The sequence below is a fragment of the Neophocaena asiaeorientalis genome, unplaced genomic scaffold (genome assembly GCF_003031525.2).
Source record: "Neophocaena asiaeorientalis asiaeorientalis breed wild unplaced genomic scaffold, Neophocaena_asiaeorientalis_V1.1 scaffold540, whole genome shotgun sequence".
Taxonomy (NCBI): domain Eukaryota; kingdom Metazoa; phylum Chordata; class Mammalia; order Artiodactyla; family Phocoenidae; genus Neophocaena; species Neophocaena asiaeorientalis.
In genome coordinates, this window is record NW_020172141.1 from 5,095,754 (window position 1) to 5,116,525 (window position 20,772).

At 46.6% G+C, this 20,772-nt stretch overlaps 2 pseudogenes; one reads left to right on the forward strand and one right to left on the reverse strand.

Annotated features, from left to right (window-relative positions):
* The first annotated feature begins 1,318 nt into the window (after positions 1-1,318).
* Positions 1,319-8,337, forward strand: LOC112404682 (actin-41-like; annotated as a pseudogene).
* A 4,984-nt stretch (positions 8,338-13,321) lies between these two features.
* On the reverse strand, positions 13,322-14,758 carry LOC112405413 (nucleophosmin pseudogene; annotated as a pseudogene).
* Between the last annotated feature and the right edge of the window lie 6,014 nt (positions 14,759-20,772).

The following is a 20,772-nucleotide window of genomic DNA, read 5'->3' on the forward strand; positions in this document are numbered from 1 at the left end:
AAGCACCACTCCCCCGACCCGTCCCTCACCACCGCCCCCCCCGCCCCTGACCGTGTTCAGGCCTCTGTGTCTTCACCTCTGCTGTTTTGTTCATGCTCTTCCCCTCCCAGCTCTGCTTGCTGAATCCTGACCCCACTGACACCCAGCTCTGCGAAGTTTCCTCATCCCACCCGCTTCCCTGACATGTGACTTTCGCTTCTCTTTGGGCACTTAGAGGCATAACCTGCCAGCCAGGCCACCCATGGCGAGGCGATGGATGGGGGCAGGCGAGGGAAGACTTAGCTGAGAAGAGGCTGGACTGTAACGGACCCAGAGTCAGGGGCACGGAGGGACAGTGCAGTAACCGTCTCCTCAGCCCACTGTCCAGCAGGCGGGTGAGGGAACAAGTATGAACCCAGGAGGAGGGTGAGGAGGCAGGCATGGGCCAGACTTTAGAACTCAGAAGAGCCAGAACAGGGGCTCCTGCTGATTCAGCCTTTGATCCTGGCAAGGCGACCAGGGTGGTGCATCAGTTAGAACACAGCCACATGTAACAGAAAACTAAGTAACAGTGGCTTATGTAAGACAGAAGTTTATTTCTCTCTCATATATGGCAGCTTCACAGGGTCCCAGGGACTCAGGCTGTCATTAGCTCACCGCTCCACCATCCCTAAATATTAAGCTTCACCCTCGTGATTCAAAATGGCTGCTAGAGCACCAGCCATTACAACTGCATTCCAGGGCAGCAGCTGGAGGAGAAGTCCAAAGAAGGGCCTCTTCCTTTTAAGGACACTTCCTGGAAGATCCAACACATATTTGGTCCACATTTAGCCCTATGGCCTCACCTAGCAGCAGAGGAAATGCTGGGAAATGAAGTCTTTTGCTGAATTCATTGTGGCTCTCAGAGAGTATTGGCAGTGGTTCTTTTTTTTTTTTTTAATATTTATTTATTTTTATTTGGCTGCATTGGGTCTTAGTTACGGCATGCGGGATCTTCGATCTTTGTTGTGGCATGAGAACTCTTAGTTGCAGCATGTGGGATCCAGTTCCCTGACCAGGGATTGAACCCGGGCCCCCTGCACTGGGAGCCTGGAGTCTTAGCCACTGGACCACCAGGGAAGTCCCGTGGCAGTGGTTCTTAAACTTGAGTGGATGTCCTAATCAACTGGAGGGATTGTTAAAACTCAGAGTGCTGGGCCCAACCCCAGAGCTTCTGACTCAGTAAGGCTGTGGTGGAATCTGAGAAACTGTGTTTCTAACAAGTTCCCATGGATGCTGCTGCTGCTGTCACACTTTGGGAACCACTATCTAGGACCGCTAGGATGAAGGGTGAAGGACGATGGGATGTTGGGGAGGTACTAGCCATCTCCATCACAGGCAGGGCGGGGACCCGACTGCATCCCACAAAGGGCCACTAGCAGCGTCACCACCTCCTTGCGGTCGCTGGCGTGTCCTCCCGCCTCTCGCCCTTCTGCCCACTCTCCACGCACCGCAGTGGAAGAAGGATCGTCCACTGGTCATCCGTAACGACTCTGGCACGTGCAAAGCTGGCTTTGCTGGGGATGACGCGCCCCCAGCCGTGTTCCAGTCCATGGTCAGTCGTCGCCGACACCGGGGCGTCATGGTGCACGTGGAGCAGAAGGATAGCTATGGTGGGGGAAGAGGCCCAGGGCAGGCGGGGCATCTTGACCCTCAAGTACCCCGTGGAGCACAGCATCGTCAGCAACTGAGAGGACACAAGGGACACCTAGTACCACACCTTCTACAGCGAGCTGGGAGTGGCCCCCAAGGACCACCCGGTGATGCTGGCCGAGGGGGCTGCCACCACAACCGCAAGGCCAGCCGTGAGATGACCCAGATCCTGTTCGAGACATTCAACACGCCATATAAGTGGCCATCCAGGCCGTGCTGTCCCTGTGCGATGCCTCTAGCTGCACCTCTGGTATTGTTGTGGACTCGGGGGCTGGGTCACCCACATGGTGCCCGTCTCCGTGGGTTTATGCCCTGCCCCAGCCTTCCTGCGTCTGGACCTGGCTGGCTGGGACCTCATGCTGCCTGGCTACAGCTTCACCACCATGGCTGAGAGGGAAATCACATGTGACGTCAGGGAGCAGCTCTACGACGTGGCACTGGACTTGGAGCAGGAGATGCCACCACATCCTCCTCCTCCCTGAGAAGAGCTGTGAACCACCTGACGGTCAAGTGCTCCCCATCAACAAGGAGCGGGTTCTGTGTCCACAGGCGCTTTTCCAGCCCTCCATCCTGGGTTTGGGGTCCTGTAGCGTCCACGAGACCACCTTCCTCTCCATCATCAAGGGTAACGTCCACATCCAGAAGGACCTGTCCGCCTTCAATGGTGCTGTCTGGTGGGACTACCATGTACCCCAGTATCCTGGACAGGATGCAGAGGGAGATCAGGGTCCTGGCTGCCAGCAGGATGAAGATCGAGATGCTCACTCCCAGGACTTCCCTGGCGGTCCAGTGGCTAAGACTCTATGCTCCCAATGCAGGGGGCCTGGGTTCAATCCCTGGTTCCACATGCCATGTGGCACAGCCAAAAAAAAAGATGCTCACTCCTCCCGAACACAAGTACTTGGTGGGGATCAGGCTTCACCCTGGCCTCAGCCAGCAGGACCCGGCCTCTCCATCGTCCACCACAAATGCTTCTAAACAGACCGCAAACAGATGCCCAGCATTTGCTGCGTGAGTTCATTTAGAAGTATAAATTTGCCCTGGCGAGTGCACGCAAGTCGTGCCAGCCTCCTGAAACTGGAATAAACCTTCGAAAATTGTCCTTGAAGTTTATATCTGAGATTGTAGAACTCGCTGCTGATTTTGACCTTGTATTCATTCAATTCTTGCCTTGGTGTATGTTTACTACCCTGTGTATAACTTTGATCTAAACCCCTAGCTACAGGCGGCTCTGTCATCTCGTGGCTGAGGTGAGAAAATATTTATGGAAGAGAAATCGTTGGCTGGATGAGAATCTGTGAGACTATGAATCTCCCGATCTGTGCAGGGTATTAACATGTCAGAACTGCCTATTCCAGGATTTCTCTAGAGGCTGGCAAGAGTCATTTCTGTCTTGCCGGCCTGATAAAGTCTGGGGAGGTCCAAGCCTTAGGACACGCTTTCCTTTCTTACCTGATGTTTTCCTGCCGATACACTGTGGGTTGTTACTAGCCTTGCGTTAGAAAATGGTTTGCATTTACACCTGGACATTTATTCATCCTTTTAATTTATGTAAGATTTTTGTACACAATTCTCAGTTCTTTAAGAGGTGACGAGAAATTTTGGTTTTATATTGTCACGTGAGAACATTAGGCCCCAGCAACGCATCATTGTGAAGAAAAGTGCTGCAGTAAACCGAAAAAACAAGAAACAAAAAGCAGCAAACAAATAAACATACAAAAGACCCTCTTTAAAGGCTTTCCCTTTGGAGGCCCACTCCATATCCCCTGTTGAATATATAAAAAGGCACCCACATATCACAGAAAATATAATCCTTTGCTATAAAATTTGAAAGGATTTTTATGGTTTTGCTTCTGAAAATATTTGGCACAAGTGGTTCACTCAACTTATGATTCACTGTAGTTTCTGAGCAATCATCTTTCATCTTACTTTGTGGGGAATTCTTGCAAAATGAGAAAATCTAAGCCACATGTTTTCTGCTGTCCTGAAAGTTTTATGAACATGAGATTTAATGATGAAGAAATTGACTGTAATGTTATATTTTGTAGGCATTTAATTAAACATTTATTAATCTTGGTTTTACAGGTTTTGAAAAAAATTTTTGGATGTAACAAAATGAATTTTTAGATGTCAAATATAAATGAAGGCCCTTGAAACAGTCATAAGTCCTGGACTTGGTGCCAAAAGAGCTTGCCAGACAAAGTGGGAGCTCTTCCTGGAAGCTGAGAGTGTGGACCCTGCAGAGGCTCCTTCACCTGTAAATCACTGCAGGCTGATCCCATGGGAGGGAGGCAGCTGGGCCCCATCCATGGCCGAGGCTGGAACTGGGGCCAAGGCAGAGGCTGCAGGGAAACAAGTTCTCAGCCTCAGGAAGCTGGTCAGAGCTGCCAACAGAAGGACTGTCCTGTCTGGGAAGCACCACTGGAATGGAAATAAAGATTTCTCTGTAGGTCAGGAGAGGCTGGGTTCTGTTGCAGTAACAAATGAGCCCCAAACCACTAGGCTTCTACCAACAAAGAGTCCTTTCACATGCTATGAGTCCATCGTGGGTCACCTGGGAGCACTAATCCACATCACCCACACTTGATGCCCCAGCCTGAAGGAGCAGCCCCTGTGCGGGGCACAGTCCCCGGTGCAGCAGAGGAAAAAGAGAGAACTGTTGCTAGTTACGCATCAACCAGTAAAGCTTCTGCTGGGAAGTGACACATGTCACTTTTGCTCGCATCTGACAAAGATTCTCTCCTTGACCAGACTCCGCTCAGGCTCCCCTGAGTTCTTTTTCAACCAGCCTTCGACTTTTAGACTTCAGTGTTCATCTCTGTGTTGTCCAATTTTAGCAAGAGTCTTGCTAAGTCTGTTTAGCCAGAATCCCCCACCCTCTGTTACCTGATCACCCTCCATATCTAATCCAGTTCTTCATCCTCCACCAACCCCAGGTGATGTGCAATCTCCCTGACCTCTCTCCAGCAAAGATCTTGTTTAGCCAGAATCCTCCCTTACCCCTGTCCCCTTTTATCAATTTTCCATCCACGGACTCCACCCTGCTCCTAGGTTATAAATTCCCACGTTGCCTCGTCGTGCTCGACGGCGAGCCCAATCCCTCTTCCCCACTGCAAATCCCCACTTATCCCCATGACCCCTCTTGAATAAAGCCTGCCTTACCAGTCTTTAACAGGGGGCAGGATGAATCATTTTTTCTTTAATGCATCCATTGGCCAGAGGAAGGCAGGTGACCCAGAGTGCTGTTAACGGAGCAGGGCCGGAGAGGTCTGCTGCAGAAAGCGGCAGTGATGCTTGTGAATAATAACGCAATCCTCCACCACTTTCCTCTGAGAGAGAACCCCACAGGCAACTCTCTGTGAAGCAGACCCCACCCAAGACAGCTGTCTTGTCTGTTAGGTCTCGCGCAACCACGTCGGGAAAGGGCATTTTATGCGTGAATCTCGATGAGTTCCTTTTTAAAAAATGTATTTTCACCATGTCATTTATTTGCATAAGTACCTGTAATGGCTTCCACCTGCCAACCTTGGGGTCTAGTCTGCACTCATGTCCCCTCTGCCAGCCATACTCAAAGGCGGTGTCAGTTTCCCTCGGGATACAAAAATTGGGGTAATAGTAGGAGGGGAAAATGGGTGCTTGGAGAGCAACCAGCAATAGCCATTAACGTTTACCACTGTGATATGCTCTTCCTGCAGTAAAAACAATGCCTCACGCAGATAAATTACCTGTCCCAGTTTCCTTCTAGTGGGACCGTGTGACAGTGTTCTGGACAATGGAATGTGAGCACAGGTAATTTACACCGCTTTAGGGTTTGGTCCATAAAAATCTCCAGTCTCACAACGTCAAAGAAATCCAGAGCCTGCCAGTAGTTAAAGTGGTGAAAGCAAGTTTTACTTAACTATTGCAATAGGGGGTGTCAACTACAATCGGCACTCGCCATTGGCGCTTGCCATCGGTAATCTACAAGGGTTAAACCATGTGCTCTGCAGCTGCTGACTTTCAACACCCCCCGCCCCCCAAAGGAGTTCAGGGTGGAGAGCTGAAATGAGGTCCTCTGTGCTCTGGGAAAAACTGGCAGAACAGGTCTTCAGAGAGTTAAATATTTTCAGGAGCCGATTTCATGAGTCCAGTTCTCGTATCTCCTCGGACCTAGAAAAGCACTAAAGTCCTTCATGGTGACGACTGCTCCTCGTGACTAGCAGAAACCTGCTGCAAAATAATATGTGCTCAACTGCATGTACTCCCCTCTTTGCCCAAATCACATCTATCCTGACCTTCCCCGCTGCCTCTTTGGAGCAGTTTCTCGGAGCTCTCTGAAGTGCTGTCTCCCGGGCTGCAGCCCTCATTTTGCCCCAAAGAAAACTGAACTCACAACTCTCACGTTGTGCAATTTCTTTAAGTCGACAGGGGAAAAGGGGCCACACGATAAGACCAGGCTCAACTCTGAATACAAGGAGGAAACATGGGAATACAACAAAGTTGGGGGTCAGTGAATGGAAAATTATTAAGGAAACATCAGGGATAAGGGGGGATTCTGGCTAAACAAGATTTTTGCTGAAGGCAGGCCAGAGTGATCCGTCATCACTTGGGGGCAGTGGAGGATGAGGGCTTTGGTCAGATATCCGGGATGATCAGATATCAAGGCGGGAAATTCTGGCCGAACTGACTTAGCAGGATTCTTGCTAAAACTGGGCTTGTGGAGGATATGCCCAAGGACGGGGCCAAGTTGGACTCAGAGGAGCCGGAGTGAAATTTGGTCAAGGAGAGAATCTTTGCCAACAATCTTCCATTGGATCCTTTTTTTTTTTTTTTTTTTTTTTTATGTGGCCTCTCCTGCTGCGGAGCGCAGGCTCAGCGGCCATGGCTCACGGGCCCAGCCGCTCCGCGGCACGTGGGATCTTCCCGGACCGCGGCACGAACCCGTGTCCTCTGCATCGGCAGGCGGACTCTCAACCACTGCGCCACCAGGGAAGCCCGGATCCTTACTTTTAAACAGCAGCTATAATGAATACTTTGGGGACAGTTGAGGAAACTTGAAAATAGACTGGATGTGAGGTGGCGTTATAGAATTTAAAATTTTCTTGCATGTGATAATGCCTCTTTCGCTGTGTAGGATATCCTTATGTTTAAGAGACGCATGTGTAAGTACTTAGAGGTGAAACTCAGGCGAGATCTCAGCAGTGGGTTTGGTTTAGGCCAGACGATCAAAGTCACACTATACAATGCTCACACAGCACCTAGCTGACTTAGAAAGGATGTGAAACAGGAAGCACAGCAGTACTTCATACAGCTCTGCATCTCCCTGATCCCTGCATGTGGGGCAGGTTCTAGTCCCAGGGGATTTCAGCAGAGGAGCCACTGGTCCCATGGGGCTGGTCCCGTGGGCCTGTGAAGGTAAGAGGCCACTTGCAATCTCCAGCAGAGCTACAGCCCATATATTTCAAGTTGTGCCAGGATAGCTAAGGACAGCAAGCCGAAGGATGGCCTTCGGTCAGTTTAAGAGCACACCCAGGTCCTGCAGGAACCTCATCTAAGTGCAGACCACAAGTCAATTCTTGAGGCTGGAGGAGGGATTCACAGGTAGCTGTGAAAGTTCTCCCTCTAGTCATGATGTCTGCGCCTTCTTTTGAAGTGGTTGAACAAAAAAGTTAACGTAAATGTGACAAAAGGCTGACACTTGTTGAATCTAGGTAATGAGTTACTCAAACTATTCTTCCAGTGCTTCGGTGGTTGAAAATTTTTATTACAGGAAATCAAAGGAAATAAAATCTAAAATGGAGGTGTTCACCTCCTGCTTTCATTTCCTGTGTGGTTTACTGGTGAGTTGATTCTGCCTGTTTAAAGCTCCCTGATCTCAAGTCATCGTACAGATCTCCCCCCTTTCGCACAGCACCCCGCCCCTATCTCCTGACTACCGGATCGGCTCCATCGCTCCCTCCAATCCAAGTACTTATTCTTCTGGAAGCACGTGCCATTAGACTCTTTCTGTTGCCTTCCTTCAGGCACAGAAAAAAAAAAAAGAAACTTTTCCACAAAACCAAATAGTGCCGTGTCAGGAAGGCTTGGACCCGGGGTCAAAGCATGCGGCCAGGCCCCATTGCTCTGGTTCCATCACTTCACTGCTGCTCCTCGGGGCTGCTTGCCTTTGCAGAACATGCTCCGCGCGCCAACTACCAGCTCCCGAGGCTGCTGCTTCCGTGCAGCAGCCTTTGCCCCAGCATGCTCAGGGATAGTCCCAAGGCTTGCTCTGATTGGCCAGGCTTAGTCACATGCCCACCCCTGAACCAATCAGGGAACGTCGGCCCTGACTGGCCCGCTTGAGTCATATGCTCCACACCTGGCCCTGAGGTGAGTCAGCGACCGCGTCGACCCGGCGAAGGCGAAGCCTCGGAGGCAGGTGACTCTGGGGCTGGGGTTCTGGCGTCTGTGAGAGACGAGACCGGAGATGGGGGTGCCTGGTTGGTGACCTGGTCCAGCCCACTTCAGAGGCCGTTAGCGTCCTTGCTGGTTCTGAGCGCTTTTTCGTCCTGTGAGGCCCGGGCGTGGGTTTTGGACGCGGAAAGGGCTTGGCTGATTGGCTGGACTTTTCTTCTCCTGAAAGTCCTGGTGAACTTGCTTCCCTGGCGCTCAGCCGCCTTGTCGGGAGCCGCGCTGCTGGGGCTGTAGTTCACAGAGCGGCCGTCAGGTGGCGATGGAGAGGCAAGAAGCCAGTCTGCAGCCTGTTCTTTGGGTTTTGCTTTTTAACTTTGTCGACTTAAAAAAAAAATGCACAACGAGAGAGTTGTGAGTTCAGTTTTATTTGGGGCAAAACGAGGACTGCAGCCCGGGAGACAGCACTTCAGAGAGCTCTGAAAAACTGCTCCAGAGAGGTAGCGGGGAAGGTCAGGATAGATGTGATTTTGGTGAAGGGGGAGTTGCAATCGAGCACATATTTTTTTTGCAGCAGGTTTCTAATAGTCACGAGGAGCAGTCGTCGCCATGAAGGATTTTAGTGCTTTTCTAGATATGAGGAGATACGAGAACTGGGCTCATGAAATCGGCTCCTGAAAATATTTAACTCTCTGAAGACCTGTTCTGCCAGTTTTTCCCAGAGCACAGATCGCCTCATTTCTGCTCTCCACCCTGAGCTCCTTTCGGGGGGTGTTGAAAGTCAGCAGCTGCAGAGCACATGATTTAATCCTTGTAGAGGTAGATGGCAAGGGCCAATTGTAGTTGACAGGGCCCCCTTGTAGTCATAAGTCTGACCATGCTTTTGGGAGGCATTTCACGACCAATTCGTCCCGCAGTGCTAGGAAGGCTCATTCCTAGGTCTGGCGAAGACTTCGCTGAGAGGCCATTCAATGTGCTGTTACTGGACTAGGTCTTATAAGCAATAACTAAAGACTCTAGACCACCTGTCTTACTAATGTATTATGGTCCAGGAAAAGTTCCCTCTTGTTGTATCTTCCCGTATCTAGAGTTACACGAATACAATCATTGATCTCACACGGAACTATATATTTTTGTCGGTGGCTCAGTCACACATTTGGTAATGCAAGAAACAACAATCTTGTAAAACAGGTAAAATACAGATAACATAGCTAGCAGTATTATTCAAGTCGTAAGTGAGAATGAAGCCAAGTCGTAAGTGAGAAGGTGCAGCCCAGTATATCCTCAGGTCATCTGACTTGGTCTGTACTGTGCCAATCCTTAGCTTTCAGGGAAATGATATATTGGCACTGTCCGTAAGACCCCCAGCCCAGCCCAACTTCCTAGTGTTACTAGGCTGGTTATCCTTAGTATAATTTAATTGTTCCCAAGATAAAAAGGGGCCTTAAAACTTAAATGACCAGAGTCTGGTGTTAACCACATAAATCCATCACATAATTATAGGAGGTTTTAGGGGCTTCCCTGGTGGCGCAGTGGTTGAGAGTCCGCTTGCCGATGCAGGGGACACGGGTTCGTGCCCCGGTCCGGGAAGGTGCCGCGGAGCGGCTGGGCGCGTGAGCCATGGCCGCTGAGCCTGCGCGTCCGGAGCCTGTGCTCTGCAGTGGGAGGGGCCACAGCAGTGAGAGGCCCGCCTACCGCAAAAAAATAAAAAAATAAAAAATTATAGGAGGTTTTATTCCTGGGCTGAAATTTTGCTGTTGCTCTGATTGAGCTTGAATAACTTTAGAGGAGAATTCATTTTTTTGGCCAGGGTCAGAGCAGGTATTATTAATTGGCTAGGTGAGGTGATCCCATCTAGTAATATCAAGAGTAGCCTGAACAGGACTGAACTTTCTTTCTTGTAAAATAAATGTTCTAAGGGCCATCCAATTAGAGCCTTGGAGTGGAGAAATCCACCAAGGTAATCCAGAAGGACTAGACACAGGTAATTGGCCACAAACCCAACAATTGGATTGATTTTTCAGACTAGCATAGGATCGTGTCCATGAGAGAAAAACATCTGATTTATATGCAAGGGTCCTGGAAGACAAGAAAACATTATAAATGATCCTACGAATCAGGTCCAGCATCTTGGGTAAGCTGTCTACTTCTGATGTCGTCTTCTTATCATCCGGCTGTGAGTGTAGAGTTTCCTCTGTTTGAGCATCATTTTAAGGTGAGTTTGAGGTCAGCAGTCCTCTCTATAGACCAGTCCGGTGCAGGGGCCCTTCGTGAGTAGAAATTAATCCAAGAATCAATTCCCTTCAGTTTCGCTGTGCATGATCTAGTTAAAAGTACCAGATAAGCGTCCTTCCATCTAGGTTGGAGATAGTCCTTTAAACTATGTCTTTTCCAGTATGCATAATCCCCTGGTTGCATGTCGTGGAACATCTGATCTTCATCCAAAAATAGATTACTGAGATAGGCTTCAGAAACAAACTGAGTGTCCTTTTAACAATTCAATTAAACTTTACATTAATATAACGTAACAGCAAGGAGCTATCTGGAAAGTGAGTCTTATTAAATACAGACCTCCATTAACAAAACTGGAACTTAATATTCACTGAAATATAATCCTTTTCTCTCTAAAACTACCCTCATGTTTACCAAATATAACCAAATTAAGACTAGTTTGTTTGCAAAATAAGCCTGGTCTCAATTAACTTGGCCTGATAATTTATATAAACTATCATTGATCATACAGGCTTTTTGCTTTGCTGAAACTTTTATAAGGAGTCTCACACTGAACTTTTAAAAGACCTCTCAGAGCTAGGAAAGTCACTCCAAGGGCTTATCACAGATTTCACCTAACAGATCTAGGTGAATTCCTCCCTTTTTAAGGGAGGAAATACCTTGAGCCTTCTGTACCTGTTAGTGAGTGGCCTTCCTAATTTATCTGGTAAAGCTGCTAGGAACCTAAGAGTTTACAATCTCTGGAGGGAGCAGTTAGAGAAAAAAGATATGTTCCAATCCTGCTTACAAAGATATAATTTACCAAATTACTGTAAGTCATAATGAGTTTGAGGGAAAGGTTTCCTAATACCTGGAAAACACAGATTTAAACAAGTAATTTTTCAGATAGAAACCATAAAAACTATAACCATATTCACCAGTTCACTCAGTCTTATGTAACTATTTTTGTTAACAGTTTCTCATTAGGATTCTTTAATTTCTTACCCAGTTCAGTATTATGGTCTGAAAGTCAGAAACTTGTATTTGTCCAAAAGTCCTTTTTATAAATCTTCTTGAAGAGGAAACATTTTTGCAAAGGCATCAGAATAAAACCATAACTGTCTATAATGATGAAAGACTTAAGGAGGCATGTTTAGATCTGATTACAATGCAACTGACAAAGAAACTTGGTTACTGCTGTGACATGCAACACTTTCAGATAATAACTAGAATTATGACTGACAACATTTTACCAGGACGTATCAGAATTTTAGGAACTCCATATAATTTCTAGGATATCTATATTAGTAACATTTACCATACAATATAACCTAAGAAGATTTATTACTCATTTGACAATACTTCCCATGTAATTTAACATACCAAATGAACCCAGTTAGTTTAATATCTCTCTTTGGGATGTTTCAGGTGCCCTTCGAAGCATCCCAAAGTTAGCTAAAGGACTTCACTGGAATTTGATTTAGGAGGTTTTTTTTTAAAGCTTTTATTGAATTTGTTACAATATTGCTTTTGTTTTATGGTTTGTTTGTTTGTTTTTGTTTTTTGAGGCATGTGGGATCTTAGCTATCCCACCAGGGATTGAGCCCACACCCCCTGCATTGGAAGGTGAAGTCTTAACCACTGGACAGCCAGGGAAGTCCCTGATTCAGGAAGTTTTGTGAAAAAAAATATCAAAAAGGGTTTAGAACACTCAGGACAACAGGTCACTCTGAAACAATAGTTATTCACTTAGGCAAAGTAACAATAAAGATTTCAAAGGCAAATACAGAACAAATCACTTAAAAGGAAAGAAACTTGAAATCTGTTATCAAAGGCAATTCAACATTTTAAGAAATCTTATCCTCTTAAGAGAGAGAAAAACAAAATTCAAGTTTTGCACCCGCTTGCTTTTAAAATTCATTTACTCAGATTTTTAAAACTTAATTTATTTTTTATTTTTGGCTGCATTGGGTCTTCATCGCTGCGTGCCGGCCTTCTCTAGTCGCAGAGAGTGGGGGCTACTCTTCATTGCGGTGCGCTGGCTTCTCATTGCGGTGGCTTCTCTTGTTGCGGAGTACGGGCTCTAGGCGTGTGGGCTTAAGTAGTTGCAGCGTGTGGGCTTCAGTAGTTGGAGTGCGTGGGCTCAGTAGTTGTGGCACATGGGCTTAGCTGCTCCGCGGCTTGTGGGATCTTCCCGGACCAGGTCTCAAACCCGTGTCCCCTGCATTGGCAGGCAGATTCTTAACCACTGTGCCATCAGGGAAGTCCCTACTCAATTAAATTTATTTTAACCTTAGTCAATCCTGACCATGCACATAACTCTTTTCTTGGGGTCCACTTTCCACAAATGTTTCCTTACTTTCTGTATCCAGCATTTTATTTTCCCATTCAGAAACAGCCACCTGTAAGTCAGACCTACTTCCTTTTCCCTTAATAAAATGTAATTCCATTCTTCATCCCTTCTTTACTGGAAACACACACCCTACTTTCCTACTGTTGACTGAAATGTTTCATTTATTATTTCTATTAGCTTTAATTACATGTTTAAGTTAGAATCCTCAGCTCTTAAAACCTTAATTTCTTGTGAAAACTAAGAAGTAAGCAATTATGAACTGTCCTTTACATTGGCATTCTGTAGATTGGTGAACATAAATAGCAGTGATATTTTCTAAAAATATTTGCTTTCTTTAGAGAACGTGACACCAAACATATTCATTAATAGTCCTAAATACCTTTTGTTTCTCTGTAAAAGGAAGCCAATATTCAGTAATTAATGTTTTGGTATATTATTTTATTTGGGAATGCTAGCTATTCAATAAGCTTCCATCACTTAATTTAGCACAGTTCTAGAATTTCAAGTTACCAGAATCTGGAGAGACTATTTTATCTTATTTTATTTTTTAATTAAAATACTGAGTTTAGGCCGGCCAGGGCCCCGGCTGAGCTGCGCTTAGCTCTGCAGGGGCGGGCAGGGGTATGCCCAGGGGACCATGGGCCTCGGGCCCTGAAGCCTCTGGGGCCACATCCCTCTGAGCAGCGAGTAGGATCTGGGGCGGGGCGCCGAGCGCGGATGGGCCTGGAGAGAAAACAAAAAAAACCCTGAGTTTATTTCACATGTATATTTTTGTCTCCCCACCATTTCCATTTGTGTGACCACCACTACTACTATGTCCTATCATAACATTCCATACATACTTAAAACCAAGCAAAGGGTGGAGTTCCATCTTTAAAAACTAAACAGGCATTTTGGACAGCACATTCTTGGCAATGGAACCTGGACAACTATCAGACACGGTAGGGAAAGTTCTCACTCTGCACTCTAAAAAGGACAGCCAGATAGCAACTGTTACAGAAATGAAATAAGATGGGAAATTTTAACAAACTGTTTAAAGTATTTTCTTAAAGAGACTTCCTCCACTGCCAGAGATCTTGAATAGCCTCCTGGTCAGTCATCTGCAAACAGTTCTTCACATAATTGATGAATTTGGCTTCCACTTTGGGAAGGGAACCGCCTTTTTCTATACTTGCTTGCATTTTTGCTTTAATGTCTTCTAAGAGCTAGGTCCTTCCAGTGTTTTAGGAGTTTTTTTCTGTTTTTTGAAGGATTCTTGACCTCTTGATCTTGGTGTTGATGGTTTTGAGTCTTTTCCATTCTGGTTTGATTTTTGTTAACTTTTGGCTGGAGTATCTCGTACAGATTTCTTTACTGGAGCTTCTTCTTCAGCTTCCTCATCATCGTTGTCATCCATCTTCAGCAGCAGCAGGTTTTACTTTTTTCTGTGGAAGCTTTGCTACCGCTTCCGGGGCAGAACGCTTTCCAGATATACTCAGAGTGTCACACCCTCCTCCTCTTTGTCTTCTGGCTCTGCATCTTCCTCCACAGCTACTAAGTGCTCTCCACTAATATGCACAGGCCCTGAACCACACTTCAACCATCAGACCACAGGTGGTGTTATTTCAAAGACCCCAAGGGAATCGGTTGGCTGCACAGACATTTTCCAAGTTGCCAGCGTTACTTTGACTGGACTGCCTTCATAATTCATCGCCTGTGCTTCGACAACGTGCAGTTCATCCTTTGCGCTAGCCCCTAAACTGACCATTCTTGAAGATAACTGGCGCCCATTTTCATCATTATCCACCTGAAGGTGATCATCTTTGTCGGCCTTTAGTTCACAACAGAAAAGATAGTTCTGGGGCCTCAGGGGCCTCATGTCCATGTCCATCGAATCTTCCATGGGTTGGTGGCACGTACTTAGGTGGGAGAGAAGGCGGACAGAGAAAAAAGACTACTGCTCCAGGGAACAGGTGCACAGGACGGAATCACACCAGGTGGAGAGGCTATTTTAGATGGACATTCCTAAAGCATAATTATTCTTAATAGAGTTTATCTAAAAGCTCTTATCTCATTTATATTTTCTTTCCTTAAAAGTTTTTTTCATATCAAATTACTTTCCTTGATGACAAATTTGTAACAGATAATAACAGGATTTTATTTAGCTTATATTAAACTGAGGCACAATAAAGTATTATACTTAATGCTGATGACTCTAAAGACATGTCTATATTAATTAGATCAACAAACAAACATTAATACCAGGTATTAATTTAATACTATTTCCCAGTTCACGTGAACCTGAAATTCATTTAGCTTAATTTCTCTTGCATTTAGAATTGTTTGATTTGTAAACGCTTACTTTTCTTTAAGCCAATTAAATAGAGCTTATTTACAAATTAACCACAGCGATATTATCCAAAGACAAAGACACATACTAAGACATACATATATCCAGACAGACACAACAAGAAATCTAGCTGCATTTTCTAAACTTAGTCATGAATCAGATATTACAATATAAAACTCACTAGTTTATAAACAACACTTGGAATAAGAAAAAAATTTTAATTTTTTTTTTTTTTTTGGTCCTTTTTATCCCTCAGTCTCAGGAATTAGAGATGGTCTAGATAAGGTAAGTGATCCCGAGAGCTCTGGTCTCAAGGCACAGGGAGAGAAAATCAGGCTTTCCTAGTAGAACTCATTCCCTCAGGGTCAGAATTCTGAAGAGATTTTTTTCCTTCAAGCTAGCTTTCTCTACTGGTTGGGAATTAAACAGGGGTTGGTTAACCTTTGACTGGCATTGTGTACTTAATTGGCGCAATTGAAGGTTCATAATTTTCGTAGATACTCCCTTTTCTTTCTTTCCCTTTTTTTTTTTTTTAATGGTCTTCAAAGGTTGGTCAGCCAGTGTATCAAAGGTGTTTGTATGTAACATGGACCACCCTAGATTGTGTTTTTAACTAGAGTAGATAAATCCTCATCTAAGCCTTCTAAAAAGGCAGAGTTAAGCAGCGGATCATCTTGGTGGTTAGAGAATGACTCAGGTGTCAAGCCAGAATGTTGCTTAAAAGTTTTTTTTTCCCCTCAAACCTTTCCTAATAGTCCAGAATTCGTTCATCCGATCTTTGCTTGCACTGTTGAATCTCTGTCCAGTCTACGGTTTTTGGAAAAAGCTCTGGGATAAATTCAAGTAATTTCTGAGCTAATTCCTTGTATTCAGTGCAAGCCTCTGGACTATGTGATTCAAAATCCATTAAGGGGCGTTTCCATCCTGCCTTCTCTATCCATTCCCTTGCTTGGCTTTCAGAAACTAACAGCTGGATTAATTGATATAGATCTGGAAACCCGCTCCAGATAGGGGGTAGGCCGGATGGTTAATTCAAGTTCCTTAGCAAATCCCAATGAATCCTGACTTGGATCGGGAAATTCCTTAGCCAAAACTCTAAGTTCTACTTGGGTTCAGGGTGTGTACGTAAGCACCAAGGACGGCTCACCTCTCCCTGTAATGAGTTTCTCCTTAAAGGGAGCTATAGGGCTTCCCTGGTGGTGCAGTGGTTAAGAATCCGCCTGCCAATGCAGGGGACACGGGTTTGAGACTTGGTCCGGGAAGATCCCACATGCCACGGAGCAACTAAGCCTTTGCGCCACGGCTACTAAGCCTGCGCTCTAGAGCCCGCGAGCCACAACTACTGAAGCTTGTGTGCCTAGAGCCCACGTTCCGCAACGAGAGAAGCCACCGCAGTGAGATGCCTGCGCACTGCAACGAAGAGTAGCCCTCACTCGCTGCAATTAGAGAAGAGCCCGCGCGCAGCATCGAAGACCCAGTGCAGCCAAAAATAAATAAATAAAATAAATAAATTTATTTTTAAAAGGGAGCTGTAATCACTTCTGATTTTTTAGTCCTCCTTTGCTGGGGAGAGGGCAGCGGCTGGAGGCAGAAGAGTTGGGAGAGAAAAAGGAGATGTCATCTGGACCATTCAGATAGAAGAGGCCACGTGGAAGGAGCAGAGGGAGAGACGGAGTCAGAGACAGAGGGCCAGCAGCCTATTTAGAAGCTTCTAGACACCAATCAAAGTAAGCATTCCATGCAATCTGTTTGAGCTTATGGAGGCTTTTTCTAATTCTGTGCACAAAACAGCGATTTTGGGATAGCAGAAGAACCCCAATTTGGCCATTTTATGTTGAGATCTCCTTTAGTATAATTTCCCCAATTACGTAGGTACTTGCATGTATAAACCTGGATGAGGTGTTAGCCAGAGGCTGGCTTTCTGATGCCCCTTGTTTCTGTGTTTGAGAGGCTCTATTTCCCATATTTAAAATATTTATTTATTTATTTATTTATTTGGTTGCACTGGGTCTTAGTTGTGGCAGGTGGGCTCCTTAGTTGCCACCCGTGGCTCCTTAGTTGTGGCATGCGAACTCTTAGTTGTGGCATGCATGTGGGATCAAGTTCCCTGACCAGGGATGAAACCCGAGCCGCCTGCATTGGGAGCGTGGAGTCTTAACCACTGCGCCAGCAGGGAAGTCCCCTATTCCCCATTTTAAAGTAGAATTTGTTAGGGATAAAATTTACTAGTGAAACTGTGTGGCTGCCAGTGTGCTGCTTGTGAGCTTAACTCCTCTAGGCATCCCCCCAGAGTCTTTTCAGCCCTCCTACATGTCTCAGTTTCTCCTTTTGGTGGTCTAAGACCACCACAGGTGCTCGCTGAATGGCCGATTCTTACCTGCGACCCCTGGATGAACAAACGTTTTAATTAATGAGTGGGCTTCCCTATGGGACCATTGCACGGTATGAGGACTCTGCCTCCAAGCCGTGACCAGCCGGGAGGAGTCTTGTCCCTTTTCTTCGGAGCAAAGCTCTCATGTAATATCTTCACTTTTATCCCAACAAATTCTATTAAGGCGGCCAAATTGAGAAAAAGCGTCAGATCAGCCTCTTACCTAACCACTCAGTGCAGACCACTCTGTCTTCTACAACTGAGCAAACCCTGGTATCTTTCAACCAAGCCCCCCGCACCCCAGTATCTTTCAACTGGGTGGGTATTCCCCAGTATCTTTCATCCAGGCCCACCCCCCCCAAGTATCTTTCAATTGGGAGGGGTCAGGTACCTGCTATACACCCCCAAATAAAACTCAGGATCATCTACCAATACGGGAGATCTGAGAACCAGGAAAGACTCACCCAGATTCATCTGGACTCTCCAAGGTGGCAGATGGGCACAAGGGGCCTCTGCTGGTACCAAGGCTCTGGTTCCTCATAGAGTTTCGGTGAAGGAGAGAAGTCCATTCTGGATCCCTTCGTGGTTGCCATAAAAACTGTCAACTAAAAAAATTCACAGGGCTTCCCTGGTGGCGCAGTGTTTGGGAGTCCGCCTGCCGATGCAGGGGACACGGGTTCGTGCCCCGGTCCGGGAAGATCCCACGTGCCGCGGAGCGGCTGGGCCCGTGAGCCATGGCCGCTGAGCCTGCGCGTCCGGAGCCTGCGCTACGCAGCGGGAGAGACCACAACGATGAGAGGCCCGCATACCGCAAAAAAAAAAAAAAAAGAAAATCACAACATGAGGGTTGCAAGTTAAGTTTTTTGGGGGGCAAAATGAGGACTGCAAGCCGGGAGACAGCATTTCAGAGAGCTCTGAGAAACTGCTCCAAAGAGGCAGCAGGGAAGGTCAGGATAGATGTGATTTGGGCGAAGGGGGAGTCCATGCAATCGAGCACATATTTTTTTGCAGCAGGTTTCTGCTGGTCACGAGGAGCAGTCGTCACCATGAAGGACTTTAGTGCTTTTCTAGATCCGAGGAGATACAAGAACTGGGCTCATGAAATCGGCTCCTGAAAATATTTAACTCTCTGAAGACCTGTTCTGCCAGTTTTTCCCAGAGCACAGAGGCCTCATTTCTGCTCTCCACCCTGAGCTCCTTTCGGGGGTGTTGAAAGTTCGCAGCTGCAGAGCACATGGTTTAACCCTTGCAGAGGTAGATGGCAAGGGCCAATTTGTTGTTGACACTTTATATAGTGAATCATAAACTATACATGGAAAAGCATATCATGCAGTCAATAAATCCTCACAAACTGGACAAGCCTGCGAGGCCAGCGTCCAGCTCGGGAAGCAGACTGTGACCTCAGGAGCCCCCCTTGTTCCCAGCCACTCCTCCTCCACTCCCCGTCCTGACTCGCAGTTTGTCATTTACACTTGTGCCACTTTACAGTTTGGGCTTCTTGTGAGCTTCCTCCACGTCGTCGTGTGTAGTCGTATTTTTGCGTGAACAGAGCTAACTTCCCAGGTTTCTGTGGTTCCTGCGTTCATTTGTCTGTTTTACTACTGATGGGCATCTGGGTGATTTCTGGTTTGGGCCTTTATGGATAAATAATGCTGCTGGGAACCTTTCACGTGTTTTGATAGACACCTACATACACATTTTTGTTGGGTGTATACGTATGAATGGGCTTGTTGGGACACAGGTTGTACAGATTTTTTAGCATCAGCGGATACTGACTGCCATGCCCTTTCCAACGTGGTTTAGCCGATTTACACTCCCAACCGGCCCAGTTGCACTGGGTACTTTGTGTCCTTTCCATGTTAGCCATTCAAGTAGATTTTTAAAAAACGGCGTTGCTGAGGTATTAATCTACATACTGTGAAATTCATCTGTTTCTATGTGTACAATTCAGCGATTTTTAGTAAACTTACAGAGTTGTGCATCCACCACCATGAACCAATTAGAGAACATTCCCATCGCTCCCGGACCCCTCACGCCCGGTTTAGTTTGGTTTTAACCTCATTGTTTTTCAACAGCCTTTGGGCGCTTATTTGATGCCAGGCACTTTGCTAAGCAACATGAATGATTGAAAAATCAGGAAGACCTGGTCCTTGTAGCCTAGAGAGAGACAGACGTGTAGCCCAATCACTGTGATCAGGTGAGGCACAGAGCAGGCGTGGCATGTGTGGTGACCCAGAAAGAGTTGAGGGTTTGTGACGCTTTAACTGCAATTGTGTGAGTGTGTTGGGGGTGGTGGTGGTGGTGGTGAGGTGACAACAAAGGAGCATCAGCTTGGCCACCACCTGGGAAAGTGTTCCTCCAAAGGAGAGCTCAGCTTTCCAGGCCTTGGGTGGGCACCTCCTCCGATAGGACTTTCCCGACCACGTTAGGAAGAGGGGTTAGGGGTCTCAGCCCTTTACCCCCAGAACCTCCTGAGCTTTGGTACAGGTCTGCCTCCCTCCTGGACTGAGAGCTCTGAGGACAGGATCTTAGCTTTCTTCACAACTGTGTCTCAGGCTCAGAGCAGCATCTTAGCTTCCCGGGCTGCCATAAACAGTGCCCCAACTGGGGGGCCTAATGCAACAGAAATTTATTCCCTTACGGTGCTGAAGGCTCAAAGTCAGAAGCCAAGGTGTTGGCAGGGTCCTTCTCCCTCTGAAGCCTCAAGGAAGGTCCTTTATCTTTATTTTTATTTTTTGGCACAGGGAGGTTTTGTGTATGTGTCTCTGTGTCTCTCCCCTTCTTCTAAGTACACCAGTCATACTGGATTTAGGGCTCCCCTACCCCAATATGACTTAATCTTAACTAAGTACCTGCAAAGACACTGTTTCCAAATAACGTCACATTTTGAGGTTTCAGATGGACATGAATAGGGGGGCACTATTCAACCCAATCCAGTGCCCAGAAAGTTTGTTGGAAAATGCCTGCCATTCCCTGTGCTCTGAGCTGGCGCTCACCCTGGAGCCTGCTGCTGGCTTTGGTGTGACAGTCATTTTGGTGGTGGTGGGGGTCCAGGAAATCTGTTAGATCATGTCTGCTGCACACAGCGGTGTCCTGGGTGTTCAGTATATTTTCTCCTAGAATCAGCTCCCCTGGGACGGCTCTGGATGCAGTAAGTCACTACACCCCAGCTTCCCTCACCTGTTCATTTCAAACATTTTTTTAAAAAATAAATTTTTAAATTTATTTTTATCTTTGTTGCTGCGCGCAGGCTTTCTCTGTTTGCGGCGAGCAGGGGCTACTCTTCGCTGCAGTGCACTGGCTTCTCACTGCGATGGCTTCTTGTTGCGGAGCAAGGGCTCTAGGCACGTGGGCTTCAGTAGTTGTGGCTCGCGGGCTCTAGAGCGCAGGCTTCAGTAGTTGTGGCACACAGGCTTAGTTGCTCCACGGCATGTGGGATCTTCCTGGACCAGGGCTTGAACCCATGTC